The sequence below is a fragment of the Gallus gallus genome, chromosome 2 (assembly GCF_016699485.2).
Source record: "Gallus gallus isolate bGalGal1 chromosome 2, bGalGal1.mat.broiler.GRCg7b, whole genome shotgun sequence".
In the NCBI taxonomy this organism is placed as follows: domain Eukaryota; kingdom Metazoa; phylum Chordata; class Aves; order Galliformes; family Phasianidae; genus Gallus; species Gallus gallus.
The window spans coordinates 28,837,524-28,852,575 of record NC_052533.1 but is presented as its reverse complement, the minus strand read 5'-3'; the positions used below and the strand labels follow the sequence as shown (position 1 = coordinate 28,852,575).

Below are 15,052 nucleotides of genomic sequence, written 5' to 3'. Positions count from 1 at the left end.
AATCTTTTGGAAACCAGACCCACCCTGTGCTCACGGATGATTGTGGTTTTGCCCAATGTTTTAGAAAATGTTGATAACCTCCTGCAGTGTACCAAACAGGGAAGGTGCTGGATACTGTACTTGCTGGAGGTACAGTCAGTGTTCTGGAGGTCAAGCATGGTACTCTAAAATGTGTTTAAACCAAACTAGCAAAGGTATAAAAAAGCACTTCAACATCTTTCTTTGAAAAAGATCATGATTAGAACCACTTGAGACAACTGTTTATTGCAGATAGCAATTTTATTTATATAAACAGACAAGCAGAAAATATCAATTAGAAGTCTCTATCTTACTATTTACTCTTGCGTTTGGCTGAGGTAATGTAATGAGCCACTAAAGCAAAAAGAAACATAGCAGAAAGCTGTTTCCACATTTACGGAGCTGTGTGTTGTGCCGGACGCTGTCCATGTTTCCTCGTGGCTGTATGTCAGTGGCACCCAGCTGCTCTGTGGCTGTAGGGTTTTGGTTGCAGGGTTAACCTCACTCTTGCTCACTTCGGTACAGCTGGTCATACAGAGCCACAGGAGGATGAGGCTCATATGCAGCATTTCCTTCCCAAAGCTGGATAAAATAGCTGATGGGTAGATATATCTGTCATTATTTATCTACTGGGAGCTCTACTGAACCGACTGATTCATTTAGCCAAGGTCATTACTGGCTTTTTGCAGCTGTCTCAATTACATCACCGAAGGGAAGACTTCAGACTCAACCATGAAGAGCTTGTAAAGTAATGCATTAACTACTATTAAACTTAAGGTTTGTTCTCCTTTTTACAGGATTTGCTTGGTGAAAAAAACAAAATGAAAGTGTATGCCTGGAGACAGCCCTATAGAACTAAACATTGCTGCTGAAAATTTAAGGTAAGCTGCCAACTAATTAACACATCCAAGCAGCTTAGCTTTCCTGCTGAGTTACATCTGCAGAGGGACTATTCAGAAAGCTGCTTGTGAGCACAGTGGTGCTTTGTGTCTTTTTCCAAACTTCTGATACGTGAGCAAGTGACAAACTGGAAGAAGAAAAAGAAACTATTCACATAAATACTTTTAAAAGCATCCGTTCCTGTAAGTATTAATATCTGACTCAATAAAAAATGATGCTCCTTGAAACCACTAGATGGAATAAGGGACGAGTCAACAGAGTTTTTTCATCTCTAGTATTTAAAACTCGGATGCCTTCTTAGAGACAGATTTATCCCAACTCCTATTTCATCACCTGAGATCCAGATTTCCAGAAGTAACTGGTAAATGCTTCCAAAAACTTCTTGGTCACATGGAAACCTGGTGCATGGTTGGAGCAAGGATGGAGTTTGTCCTCTGTGAAGTCTGGGACGTATGTGTGAATGGACCTTCTTTTCTTTCTGTGACGTAGCAATTGGATAGGAATTGTGGCCTTGACAAGCATTTCCAAGTGCTTGTGTATCTCTTCCCTGTGTATGAAACGTGTCAGGTCTGCTCTACCCTCACCAGAGCTCACATACAGTTGCCCTAGGTGGTAGCTCTCTGTGGCAAGGTCACAGTCCACCTCTTAAGAACTATTCTTTGTGCATACACCTTGTAAGCAAGACTTCTGACATCTGACTACCAGCTCCCTCTTCTTCAGCCACTTTTCCTCTGCCATTTCCCTGAAGGGTGTGTTGCAGGGACAGCTGCACCTTGCAGGAAGCTGACAGACATGCCCCCATTCAATGCTAGAGAGGTGCCAGAATGTGGGCAGCTGTCTCCCACAGGGAATGGGCACTGCTCTTCCAGGAACAACCACCGGGTTTGTTTGTAGCGAGAAGCACTGCAGACATTTCTTCTTTTGTCTCTTATTCAGTTTTTTCTTCACAACAGTCTGGTGCTGAGGACAGACCGTGCCATCTCCTGGCTGCTCCCACCATGCCCCTGGCCCAGGAGCAAGCTGTGGAGATCTCAAGGAGAAGTAATTTACCAAGAGTATTCAAGAAGCATTACGGGCATGCAGCAGAGTCTAAAAATGAGCTGCTGCTTTTCTTTGTCATCTGGCAAGATCAGCTTTTTCTTTCTGCCTTCCTTTTTCAAATCAGCCTTGCAAATTGTTGAGTACCAATCCAACGAACACAGGAGGCCGTAGCTGGGTTTCAGAATGTTTTACCACACGTTCAGGACTGCTACACTCCTTTATGGGAAACATGTTGGCTGACACAGCTGCCCCGTGCACTGGTTTATAGTTCTCAGTAGAAAGCACTGGGTGCTTTAGTCCTGCATTATTAGCTTTTCAGATAAAGCTGGCTCTAAGTTTCAGGTACCTTGATTTTCACATTGTTTTCTTGATGAAGATTAGGAAACCTGTTACTTCATCTATTGCTTTAAGTTCTAGTAATCAATAACTAAATGGCTAGAAATAAAGTAAATATCATGCATCATTATTGCAGCCCATTATCCACAGCACAAATGAGCATTTAGAAGTGGATACAATTTTAAAACTTTCTGTTGGCTCAGATGTTTTTTTTTTTCCTTTATCTTTTTGTTTTTCTTTTCCTTTTCCCCCCATTTCTTTCTTTCTCTTGTTTCTTTTTCTTCCTTTCTCCTTTTTTTTCCTTTTATTACATTTTTTCCTTTTTATTGTTTTCTTTCCTTTTCTAATTTTTTTTTCCTTTATTTTTTTTCTTCATTTTTATCCCTTCTCTCTCTCTATTCCCCCTCCCCCTTTCCCATCCCGACTCAATATTCTCTTCGCAGGACACTTGAGTAAAGTATAATTCCTTGAAGTCAATCCTCTGATACAGATCATTATTTCCCCCTGCCTTGCTAGATCTCTAATGTGGTTCTATCACCATTCAAGTCACTATAAATATAAGATAGATGCTGCGTTTTGTGGTTTTTATTCACACACGCCAAGTTAAAACCCAGAAGATTTCATAAAGGCTTCATAACGTAACACAGCTTTTCAGGCAGACAAGGAGTCAATGCCGTTGGGTGTTGATTTTATTAGCAAATGGAGGACGGACTAACAGTGCCACCTGGTGTATGAGACCGAGTACTCTCGCATTTGCCCAAGAATAGCACGTGTTTGTAATGCTGATCCTGAATGACATTTTCAATGCCAGGTTTTAGGGATATGATAACAGGAAATCAAAGAAAGCTGGGTTTTGTTTACTTGTTTGTTTGCTTGCTTTTACCAAGGAAAAGGAAGTTTGAAAATTCAGACTTGATTTGAAATGTAAGCCCACATGTTGAATCCACCATCCCCTTGGTGATTTGTGGGGATGTTCTGTTCCTAGAAGGACTGGTTCTAAAATAGTCAACTTCAGACACTGTCTTGACTACTAACGGCATGCTCAGCTGGTGGGTTAAATAGAAACTGAGTTTCTCCATCACAGCCTGATGCTATTACTTTTCAGAGCTGTGCGCTGCAGCCACTGCAAAACATTATCTTAAAGGCAGAAGGAATATACAGAATATTCAGTGTTTTGCCTTACTTGTGCTTCACAGCCTGAGTGAATGCAATTGAAAAAGCAAGGAAAAACAATTGCTTGTTTGTATTTGGCAGGGTTTTTTTTTTTTTTAATCTTTTTTCCCCTTTCTTTTACCATTTAAGCCATCTGAAACACACATTTAAGATCAAAATAGTTGCTGGAAACAAGAACACTTACCATCAATAACTCTGCATCACACTGCTTGGTTCCTGCTCTGGTGTATTTATTGGTCTTTAGTGAGGAGAGATAATTTTTTGTTACTGTTTTATTCTCCGCTGAATGATTTAGTAAATAATTTTCTTTCTTTCTTGCAGTTTTGTTGATTTTGGTAGGAATTTTTGTCATTCCTCTTTGTATACCCTTGTTCATAAGCTATGTTATCATATGCTCTTGCCCGTGGTCAAGAGGAAACAAAGAGAGAATTGGTAGGCTTGTGACCCAGCACATGTCGAGTAAGCTGTGTTGTGAAATGGCTCTGATTTAGTTGTATATTATTTATTTTTCTTTTGCTCCAAATGGATCCCCTTTGTTAATTTTATAGGGATATGAAGATCACAGAATCACAGAATTGTACGGTTTAAAGGGACCATTAGAGATCGTGGAGTCCAACCCCCTACTAAAGCAGGTACCCTACAGCAGATCCCACCGTGACTGCTCTGCTTAGCAGGTCCATTCCAGCCTGAAATAATGGAGCAGCCTTCATCTCAGGATTCCTTAAGAAGCACTTCCGGTTTGAGTGAGCCCCTTCTTGAATGGGACCATGGTAAATTGTTCAAAAAAGGAAATGCAATTAGGGAAACGTCAGCCCAAGTGTTTAGACGTGAGTCCTCAGGAAGACCAACCAACAACAGATGCACAGTTTATTGTTGACCCCCAAGGTCAAAAACTTGCACAGTTTAAAGGGAAAAAAGTGTTGGTGAATAATGGGGCCCTTTAAGTAACATCCTTTCCCAGCCCAGGAGAGCAGCCATTTCATATTCATCAGAAAACTGACTGTGAATTGTGTCACAGCCTAACACATCTAACCCATTCAGAATAGAAACAAATTCTAAAGCCATCAAAAGGATCTCTGATGTTTTGCCGTCATTCACACTGCATTGTGAGTGAGAGAGCTTGTGCACTCTGGGCATGTTGAGAATAGGGAGAGAGATCTCATTCTGGCGCAGCAGTAAGTGTGCTGATGGCTACTTGTTCAAGCTTCTGCCATTTAATGCACTAAATTATACTTCTGCCAAGTTATATTTCTGATAGTAAACCCCAAAGTGGGAATTTAGAGTTCAGGTGCCTTGTAGTTATCCTAATAACATTCCCTTGTGAATACTGTGCATTTCTCTCAACAGGAAGATCTTTCATGAAGCAACCATGTAATACTGACCAGTCACATATTAATATATATACACATAAAACATATTAATATGTTTTATGAGCTTTCTCTTCATATAATTTTTTCCTGTCAATGCCTGTGTTTAGAGAGAATCTAGAATCTCCCAGAATCTTAGAACTGCAGGGTTTTGAAGCAATCATTGAGTCCAACCCGCCTGCTAAAGCAGGTTCCCTACAGTAAGTAGGTATTTGAAGAGAGTGGGATAGAAAATTTAAGCTTTATTCAGAATTTCCAAGTTAATGCAGCATTTTTCTTTAGACTTTAACAAAAGTTTTCTGAAATCTCTTGTATCGAGGTATCTCGTAGAAGAAAAGCAATTAAGAAAATGGTGAGGATCCCAAGTTGGGGTCAAGTTTTGGCACCCACCACTTCCAGGTGCAGCACACAACAGGCAGCTCCAAGAAGAGAAAGAGAGATGCCTTTCAAACTTGTTCTCTTTCTGAGAGCCAGCACAGGTCTCAGAATGGAATCGCACAGGTCTCAGAATGGAATCACACAGCTCAGAAATACCGTATTTGTTTGGCTGCATAGTCAGAGGCTTTTACTTGCTGATTAATTAAGCACACCAATGACTTTCCAGGTTCAGATGAGTAGATTGTACTTTCCAGGGGGTGGATGCACTTTTTTGTGTCACATTCTTGCCACAATGCCACTCCTGTGCAGTTCTTCCTGCCTGGTATGCGTTCCTAAGCTACAAAAAGGAAAGAAGTGTTTCAGCAGCTTCCCATCCTGGCCCTTATAGAGAGGAAAATCCAATCTGCTTCCTTTTCTTCGACTTATTTGCTAGCTACAATTGAGGTCTCTGTGTGTCTCTCTCTTGTCTGTATGCATTCTGAGTGAATGAACATGATTATACTTTTGTAGTACCACATTTACTTGTAGCTCTGTTGAAGGTAGTATTAACAGCAGAAGAAATCGTAGTTTAGACTGACTTTGCTGAGCAGCTTTTATCAATCTGTGTTTATGCTGTGGTCTCCAGGAAGTCCTTTGATGCATGGCATCCTTAATAATTCTCAGGCAGACTCCCAGGAGTTATCCTCACCCTACGAGGATTTGCAGAGAGATGCAAGGAACTATGTCTGCCTGATACCACTGTTGTGCCAATGCTCTGCCTGTGCATGCCTACACCAGCTGAGGGCTGAACAATAGCTTCTTTTCCACTGCTAGATGGCATTGTGTCTTAAGGAAGGAAATGCTATATGACTGATTCTGCTGAGTTCTCGCAGTTGTTTTCGTCTGAGTGGAGCATTTACTTCTTGTGTTCAGACAGAAAATCCCTGTTCAGTTGAAGGAGGTGTGTTTTCACTACAATTCAAATTGGGGGGGGGTGTCTCAGATGCTTTATTTGTAATCACTGTGTTGTAAAGGTAACTTGCAGCCTTATGTTCAAAATTTGGTTATCTAACGGTGTGCTGGTGGGTGGAGCTGGGCTTGTGAAAAATGTTCATTCTGTTGCAGAAAGATTCAAAAAAAGATGCTTGTTTGAGATGTTAACTGAGTGGAAAAGATGGCTTGGGTACTAGAACATCTACCTTCAAAGTGAAGTCGCCCACTCACACATCTTAGCAAGCTCTCACAGGCCAATATAAAACCACATCTAGTTCCAATCTAACCTTGCTTCGTTTGGGGGCATGGGGGGGAAGACAGAAAAAGTTACTCAAGGAGCAAAGACAGAAATTTATGTCTTCAACTGACAGAGGCTTGGCACAGTAGGCTAACTTCAAAGTGTGCTAATACTCTCCAGAGATCAGTAAACATGATTAATGTACAGTCTGTGGGATTTGTGTGTGTGTGTGTGTGTGTGTGTGCGAAGTTACACAGACTTCTAAAAACAAAAACAACTTTTATAGTTAATGTCTAATGCATTCCATCTGGTGGAGTGCGTATCAATATGTTCCTATTAAGGGCCAAATTAGGGACATAATGCACATGCTGAGTAGTAACTTAGTCTACAAATAGTGCTATGTGCTATTCTAATGAGGAAATCATCAGCATATGATTTTCAGTCTCCCATATCAGTATGTTTAGAAAAGTGGCAACGTGCTGCTCAGGGTTTTCTCTTCTACACCGTACCTACTGGCTTCTTTTAGCATGCAGCCTAGGGAACGTGAAGCTCTGATAATACTTTTTATTCTGTGGTAGGTCTGCTCTGTGTCAGACTCTGTGATCTGTGCTGCTCATGCCAGTGTGGCTTTCCTGGAAACTCTTTTCCAGAAGCCACACTTCCAGTGTGCCTCTTATTTTAGCTTAAGGGGTGATACATCTCATCAGCAGACGCTGTGGGCACAGAGCTGTACTAATGAGTCTTGCCTGGTTTGCTAATTGTGCCCTGATTCAGGTTTCCTGAGTCATCTCTTTGTGTGTCTTTGCTTTCTTTAAATACCAGAGTTTCTGGGTTTTGTGTATTTGAATTTTGTAGAATTCAAAGAGAGCCTTTTGGACATTTGCAGAAGAGTTATACTGCAATCCTTACTTCAGCTAGCAAATGGCATGTTCCACACTGCTCTGCTGTCTTTCAGCCGGTATAGAGACCTTATGTTTGCCAGTGGCTGTGTCATTTTCTTGCAGTTCTTTAATTTCCTTATTAAATAGTAGAAAGGGCAATATATATCTAATGCATTTTCTTTCTTCCTGCATTTCTCTCTATTTGCATCAAAGCTGTGTGCTGTTCAATTGTAAAGTTTCCCTGTTCCTGCTCTTCTCCACAGTTGGCAGACAGCTGTAGCATGGAAGCGTGGTGAGATGGTGTGGGACTTTCTGCTGGCACTGCCGCCAGCTCTCCTGCAGCCCCACTTCGGTTTGCTGGGCTTTGTGCATGTGTGTGTGTGCTGCCTCTGCTCTCCTCTGCATGTGCTGTGAGCCCAGAAAGGAAGACTTTCTGGAACGGTGCCTTAGTTTTCCATGTTCGATTTATTACTTCATTGGAGAGTTCAACTGTATGGTGTAAATCTGTTAAAACTAATATAAATATCATGTGTTTCAACCCAAAGTCCACAGAGCACTTGGTTAGATGGTGTGGATTCTCCTCTTCGTATTAAAAGGCAAGGTAACATTTCATCCTTCCTGATAGAATGTGGTGCAGCTGGTGGCTATGCCTGTGGTGAAGGCAGGGTGCCTTTCTGAGAGGAGAAGAGGTGGATTTGGCTCAGTGGAATGATCTGAATGATCGGTCAGCACATCGATCCACAGCCAAAGTCAGCCGTGCAGAGTTCAGATCCATGGCAGCCCTTTATTAAGGCACATACTGGAAAAGCAAAGTTGTGGTTTGCCTGTTTTAAATATGTGCTAGTAGTCTTTAAGAGACAACTTGAGACAGCAAGGAAGTAGCAAGTAAAGTGGAAATTTTAATTCTAATTATTTTTTAGGTTCAGACACATGATTCCCTATCCCGGTATATTTGTTTTCCACATCTTCTAACACTTCACAGCCTAGTTTGCTGAGATGGAAACAAAACTTAAGGGATTTTGTTTTTGGAGGACAATGGCAAAAGCTGAACTCCAAACGTTGTCTGCAGTTTCCTGTGAGATCTTTTGGATTTGCTCTCTCTGCATATGCAAATGTTGCGGAGTGAAATACCTGGCATGATCCCACAGTCCAGCTGCCATGGAGGTAGAAAATGTCCACTTGAGGCGTCTTTACCATGGCTATCTCCAAATGCCCGCATTTGGAAGTAGGAGTGCACGTGTAGTTTTAGTATTTAATGCTCTGCTGCAGTAACCTGTCACTGCAGAATTAAAAACAGGGAAAGGCACCCAGGGCTGAGTTTCTGGAGGCAGATCCCCATTCATCAGGTGCAGGATTGCTGTGGATCGTGGTTTTCTTTGAGGATGGAGAGAAAGGGATTTGGGTGTTTCCAGCATTGTGGAGTTACCAGTATTTTTCATGAGGATTTAACTGATGCTAGCAAGGTAGTATATTGGGATTTTTTTCTCCTGATCCGTGGCACGAAGTTAGAATAACAAAAGCACTAAGCGCTAACAAAGATTTAGTTTTGCTACAGTTGATCTCATTTTCTTAGCCGAACTGTGAAATTTGCAATTATATTTTTAAAATGTGACTTTACTGTCATGTAATTTGACTGTGGATCGGAATAATAAAACCCTATTATACGAAAGTTCTTGGCAACACATTTGTGTTGGTAATCTGTTTAAGCTCTATTCAGTGTGCTGAAGTCTAATGAAAGTCGGGTGCTTTTCTAGATAGCAGCTGGCCATTATTCCAGAAACTTACTTATGCAGCCTTTTTAAACCAGCTGCCTTGCTTTGGGTTGCACAAGCGCTGGTTTGGTTTAATATACTGTGTGATCAAGGTGTGCAGAATGCAGGTATTTAAGGTTTCCACTGGGCTCTTAAGAGGAAATAATAATCTTTTCTACAGGCTGATGCATTTCATATTCTATCCAAACAAGCATACAATATTTATGCAATCAATAGGTTCTTATTCAATGGAATTCTTCTCCTGGGGGTAAAATTAAAAGACTCGAGACACTATTATTTCTCCACAGCCTTATGGAAGCTGCTAGATTGAAATTCATGCAATTTTGTCATCAGCTATACTAATGTTGATTTCAAATGCTTAAATCATCACAGGTTGCAAAAAGCTAAATATTAAAATGTTCTCATTAAGTGTTCCCCCCTCTGGATTTCACAGCGCTTTATCAAAGAGTAATACCACAATGGACCAAATATTTTTGAAGATATTTCTCCTCTGGGAAAGAGGCATTTACAGAAATTCCGGGGATGAAAATGTCAAATGTTACTCATCCTCTCTGTGGTTTTTTATTCCTTTTTGAAGTATGTTTGCTTCCACTTGGTAGCTGAGGGTGTCACTGCTTGTTATTTGATATCTGGAACTAGGGCACACAAAAGGATGACTAATCCCATTTACTGGAATTTTACAGTTTTCATCAGGCCAGAGTTTCCATTTCAAGCTTTATAGTAAAAGCAAAACACCAACTGGCAAACTGACTCCTGTTATTGTTGTAGGAAATTAATATGGATTGCTATTACAGTAAAAGAGTCCTTTCTGAAGATTACTTCTTGAACTGAAAAAAAGTCCTGCATTTAAATATTTTATGAGATACAGTAACTATATATACGGTACAGACGGCTCCCTGTCCTTTCCTGGGCAATGCCAGCCAGCATACTGTGCCCTTTTCCAAATAGTTGCTCTGTCTATTTCTCTCCTCGTCTCTGCCTCTGTCTCTCTTCAATTTTGTGATTTCAAGGCCAGTGGATTAGATCTCTGTGAAATATCTTCTTGTTATTGCCATGTGACTCTCATAATTACCAGGGAAAACTGTGTGCAACCCATGTATCTTGCTTAATTTTTGTTTAGTGTTCAGCTGATCTCAAGAATCTTATGGTTGCTATTTTCAGCTGTTCTTTACAAAAGCATTTTCTTCCACTTTCTCCAGCACGTCTACTGAGGTAATGTTTCCAGAGCCTCAGTGAGGGCAGCTACAGTAAGCCTTCAAAACTGGTCTGAGCAAATTGTGATAAATCTGAAGAAGAAGAAAATCTAATTCTAAGATAGAATTAGATTGCTTTCTGCTTGCATTCTAGCCCTAAGCCCCTTCATTTCAATCACTGTCCTAGTCTCTTTCCAGGTATCAGTTCATTTCTGTTAGTTTTCCCTCTTTCCCTTTTTGCTGCCATGAATTACCATCACTATATAATATGGCTCCTTTTATCACACATTCTCCATAATACATGTATTAAACCCAACCTTGTGACCTCCCGCACAGTGAGCAGCTACAAGAGGGCACAGATTTAAGTGCATTGAAGTCAGATTTTATATTCACAAAGAAATAAAATCCACATTGCCTGCTATTTGCTTTACTGCAAATCCTACAGTACCTGGTATTTTGGACCCATCATTTTCCGATCTGTCACCTGAATACCTCACCTTCAGATGAGACTGTAAGACCTAGCTAAAGGAGATCTACTTGTTGAAAACAAAGATGAGAGATTTTATGTTTTTTAGACCTTGTGATCAATGATGATTATATGAGATTTTTTTTATTGCTCTACAGATTTTTCTCTTCTTGTCTTCTGGAAAGCGTATCAGCAAAGCAGTTTCCCAAACTCCCATTTTGCAATGTAAGTAGTGTTTATTTGGGGGACTCTTAGAGTCCTCTTTCAGATGGAATCAGAAACATGAACTACCAATAAACAGAGGATAACAGGATTTGGACTCTTGAATGGGATGGGACTCTTGAAGATTCAAAGTTTGGCAGACTCTTGAAGGTTGAAGTCTCTCTTACAGTTAGCACTAGGATGACTTTCAGTTTCTTGAAACCAAATGCAAGCTTAAGCCACATGCTGGCTCTATGTTGGGTAACACCAGATAGGCCAACTGCGCAGCTTGAATGACTCTGGAGTTTAGAAATCAAGGATGTCTCCATGACATATATCTGGGCACAGTGCTTAGGTGATGGAGCAAGTCAGCATTTGTCACACTGTACAGCCAGCCTGCCACATTTCTCAGAGGTTCAACACTTAGCATGTTGTGCTCTGGTCTGTGTGAGTGCCAGCCAATTTGGTGGATTTGAGCATAAGATCCATATCCTACAAATATAGCTGAGTTCACTTGACTAACGTTCTGTTCTGATAGTTGTAATGGCTATTTTCCATATAATACAGTTTCCTCTCTTACATGATTTTGTGTCCAAACTAAAGGTCAGTTCTTCATCTGTTTTAAATCAGTATAGCTGTGCTGATTTCATGCTTACGTATATTAACAAGCAAGCTGGAAATTTATAGCTAGTACTGTTATACAAACGCACAGAGGCTCATGGCACTGGTGTCACCAGTGACAACAATGGTAAGGATGTTGAGACATTTTGGAGTTCCTATTTGTTATGTCACTTCTGAGAATGTGAAAAATCACTGTGTTTCAGTCTTTGGGAGAGGGGTGGGGTAGGCCTAGGACTCAGCTTTCAGTGAGATTTCTGCCTTTTGTAATGCATCATTTTTGTTCCTACACTTTTCTCGCCAAAGCAATCTTCAGAGCAGCACTGCAAACAGAATATTACTATCCCTGGATACCAGACCTTACTTGCTAAACTTTTATTTGCTTGAATAGCAACCAATCTCAAAGCCCTTCTTGCTTGTAAGTTTTGTCTGTAAGTTTAGGGAGACACAGCCATTCTTGTATCAGTTTATTGTGAGTGGCCTGAAGTGCAACTTTCTTCTGAGTTAACACTGAGGGAGCATCAGATGAAACTGGAAGCTGTGCCACAGCAGTGGATTGTCAGCAGCTGAACTACTGTCTAGAAAAGGAAAATGTGTTTTTATATCTCCTGCTTTGCTCCTCTAAGAGACTTTGAGGACTGTTTCTCCTTTTTGCCTACTTACCCAATCTGCAAGTCTATATACTTAAATCATTATTCTCTTTTAAAGAATAAATAGTTTTAGTTAAAGCTTTTAGCATTAACATGTGCCCCTTTCAAATTACAGAAATATTCCAAGAGGATTTGAAAGTGAAGAATATTTTATCCATTACAATTTTTTTTTCTATTTATTTCTATTTCTATTTATTTGTTCACTTTTAACTCTGCGAGACTCTAAGCAACTGCTTAGATGTGATACTGCCACCCTACATTTGAGTATTCCCTTATGGAGTAAAATGAATATAGACAGGAGAATTTATTCTGGTAGATTCTTTTTCTTAAAGAATTCTAAAGCTGTAAGCCAAAAGCTGTTAAGCCATGAGCCATAAGGAGAGTTGAAACCACAGTGTGGCCATGATAGTGCTCTGCACAGGTATTTTAACATTCAAATCCTGATCAAAACATGTGCTCCAAAGCCATCTCATGCCCCATTCTACACACTATTCTGAGCAGTCAACTTCTTCACTCCTAGCTCTTTCCAGAAGGTGTCACTGTTAGGCAGTGGTGATCAGAAGGCCTGGAAATTTAAAAATAATTGCATGAAAAGGACTTCATGGCTCTTCTTTTCTTGCAGTGATTGTTCAACTCCTAATAAATCAACATCAGCAGTTTAGACCATTAGAATGAGGAACATGAAATGGGAACATCAAAGTTGCTCCATAATTTGAATTTACAGTCTGTCTGAGAACATTTCATCCCAAAGAAAATTCAGCTTCTAAGACCACTATCTTAATAGTCGGGAGTGTGAAATTGCCAACATGCTTGGGCAGTGTTAAAGGCCACACTTTTACTGTTCATATTCTGTGCACACAGGCACACATCTGAAAAGCACATGCACACCAATGGACACTGTTTCATAATGAAAAGCTGCAATTGAAAATATTTCTTTTTGCAGGTATTTAGAGAGATTTGATTTGTTTGCAGACTTCATCTTGCATTGGGCTGTGGGTGTCAGAACAACATCAACACATCAGAGGCTATTAAGAAATGAACAGATGACACAGATTCGGTAAATACTATTAATGTGGGCAAGAATTGGAAGACTGTGCTGCAAAGGTGGACAAGTGTCTCCGGGTCTCCGATGTGATAATGTATATTAAAATAAAATGCAAAGGCTCAGATGCAGAAACCATAAGCCAGAAGTACATCTGTAGGCAAGAAGAAAATGGAAAATAGCTCAAATTATGAAAGTAGACTAGAGGGCTACTTCTATAATCTGCCATTGAAAACTGTAAGTATGGCCTAAAACAAAACAGAAGAGGTGTTTTTTTGTGAAGCTTTGTGAACCCAACGCTGGTTGAGCACTTAGCTGGAAATTTGCACCCAGCTCTGGCTTCTTACCTTCAGTTGTGTTGGGTGTAGGCTGGAAGATGGAAAACGCTAGTGTGCTTAGGGCAGTCAATAGCAGCAGGAGAGAAACGCTGCTTAAGATGCAGATAAGTGTTACCTCAGATCCAGTAGGGCCATTTGAGATGGAAACTAAAGACATGGAATGTGGGGCAGAACCTTCTGTATGTACTGTAGCTACAGATTTTATCATGTCCATAACTACAATACAAGACTAAATTTATTAGTCTGGGAGGGCCTGTTTCCTAGTTGTGTCTCTACACAGTGAGACAATCATATGCAAGGTGGATGGTTCATTCATTTCCTGTTTGCACTCTGCATGGGGTGGCTGCTGCTGGGTGACATATCTTCTGTCTCATAATATAAGGTGGGTAAAGCACCACGTAGTGTTTTTGGGAAAGGGGAAAGGAGAGCAGCCTTCCTAATGCAAGCCCTGCACTGGCGCTCATGCGGTTTTGTTTTCCCAGTGGTGGGAAAAGGCTCATCACTGGGAATTCTTCATCCGCTGATGCCCAGGGAAGCTGTGAAGGCATTATCTATGGAGGTATTCAAGGCCAGGCTGGATGGGGCTTCAGGCAGTCCAGTGAGAGGCATTCCTTCCCACGGCAGGAGAGATGGAGATTATATTTAAGGACTCGTCCAACACAAACCATTCCACAGTTCTATGTTTCTTTTGAAACGGAATCCATAAAATAGTGCAGCCTTTTTTGCTCTGGTCATAGTAGTCTTCATCTTGTGAGAAATCGTTCTGGCAGGAGCAGTTCTGGGGCAGTGGGTGGGTGAGCTTCCGGGGCTCCTGTAGTTCAGGGGGGAATGGGTATCCTGTGAAAGTATGATACCCACAGCAGTCCTGGTTCTACTTTGAGCAGACCTCGATGGTAGCCCCTTTCAAGCGTAGGTATGACCTTTAAGAGGGGCTCAAAGCCATAATCTCTGCGTGATTTTTGCTTTCCTGTTACAGCCGTCAGAAAGGAGAGAGGAAGGGAGAACAGGAGGGAGCAAGCCAGGAGGTATGTCCCTGAAGGACCCTTCTGGGGCAGAGTTTCAAGTACTCAGTTTTACAGCACATGCTCAGCAATAAATTTACTATTTAACCAATGTGTTGACAAATCAATCCTGATCTGAATTTGTATGTTGCTTTGATTCTTCAGGCAAGTATTGAATATGTGGCCAGATTCTTAATATAGAAGCAATTGGAAGTAGGTCATTTCCGCACTTCAAATGCCATTTAAAAACTCTACTTAAGCTATGGGAGGAAGGGAAAAGTTTTCCCCATCTTTTCTTCTTCCTTGGTTTTTGCAGCACAAATCACTCTATGAAAATAAATTGGCATGAAATAAAAATTGTTATTTCCTTTTTTCTTCAATTTTACTCTTTATCAGGACAATTTTAATGAAATCCATCTATTTACTTTGTGGTATTCTAGTATCATACCTTCTCATTATACCATAAA

General features: G+C 40.7%; 1 long non-coding RNA gene across 1 annotated transcript; it reads right to left on the bottom strand.

Moving 5' to 3' along the window:
• Nucleotides 1–264: 264 nt before the first annotated feature.
• On the bottom strand, nt 265–1,470 carry LOC121109866. Its single transcript, XR_005857607.1, has 2 exons — nt 1,252–1,470; nt 265–613 (listed from the first exon to the last, which is right to left on the bottom strand). It is a non-coding gene; the product is annotated as an uncharacterized LOC121109866 (long non-coding RNA).
• Nucleotides 1,471–15,052: the final 13,582 nt, after the last annotated feature.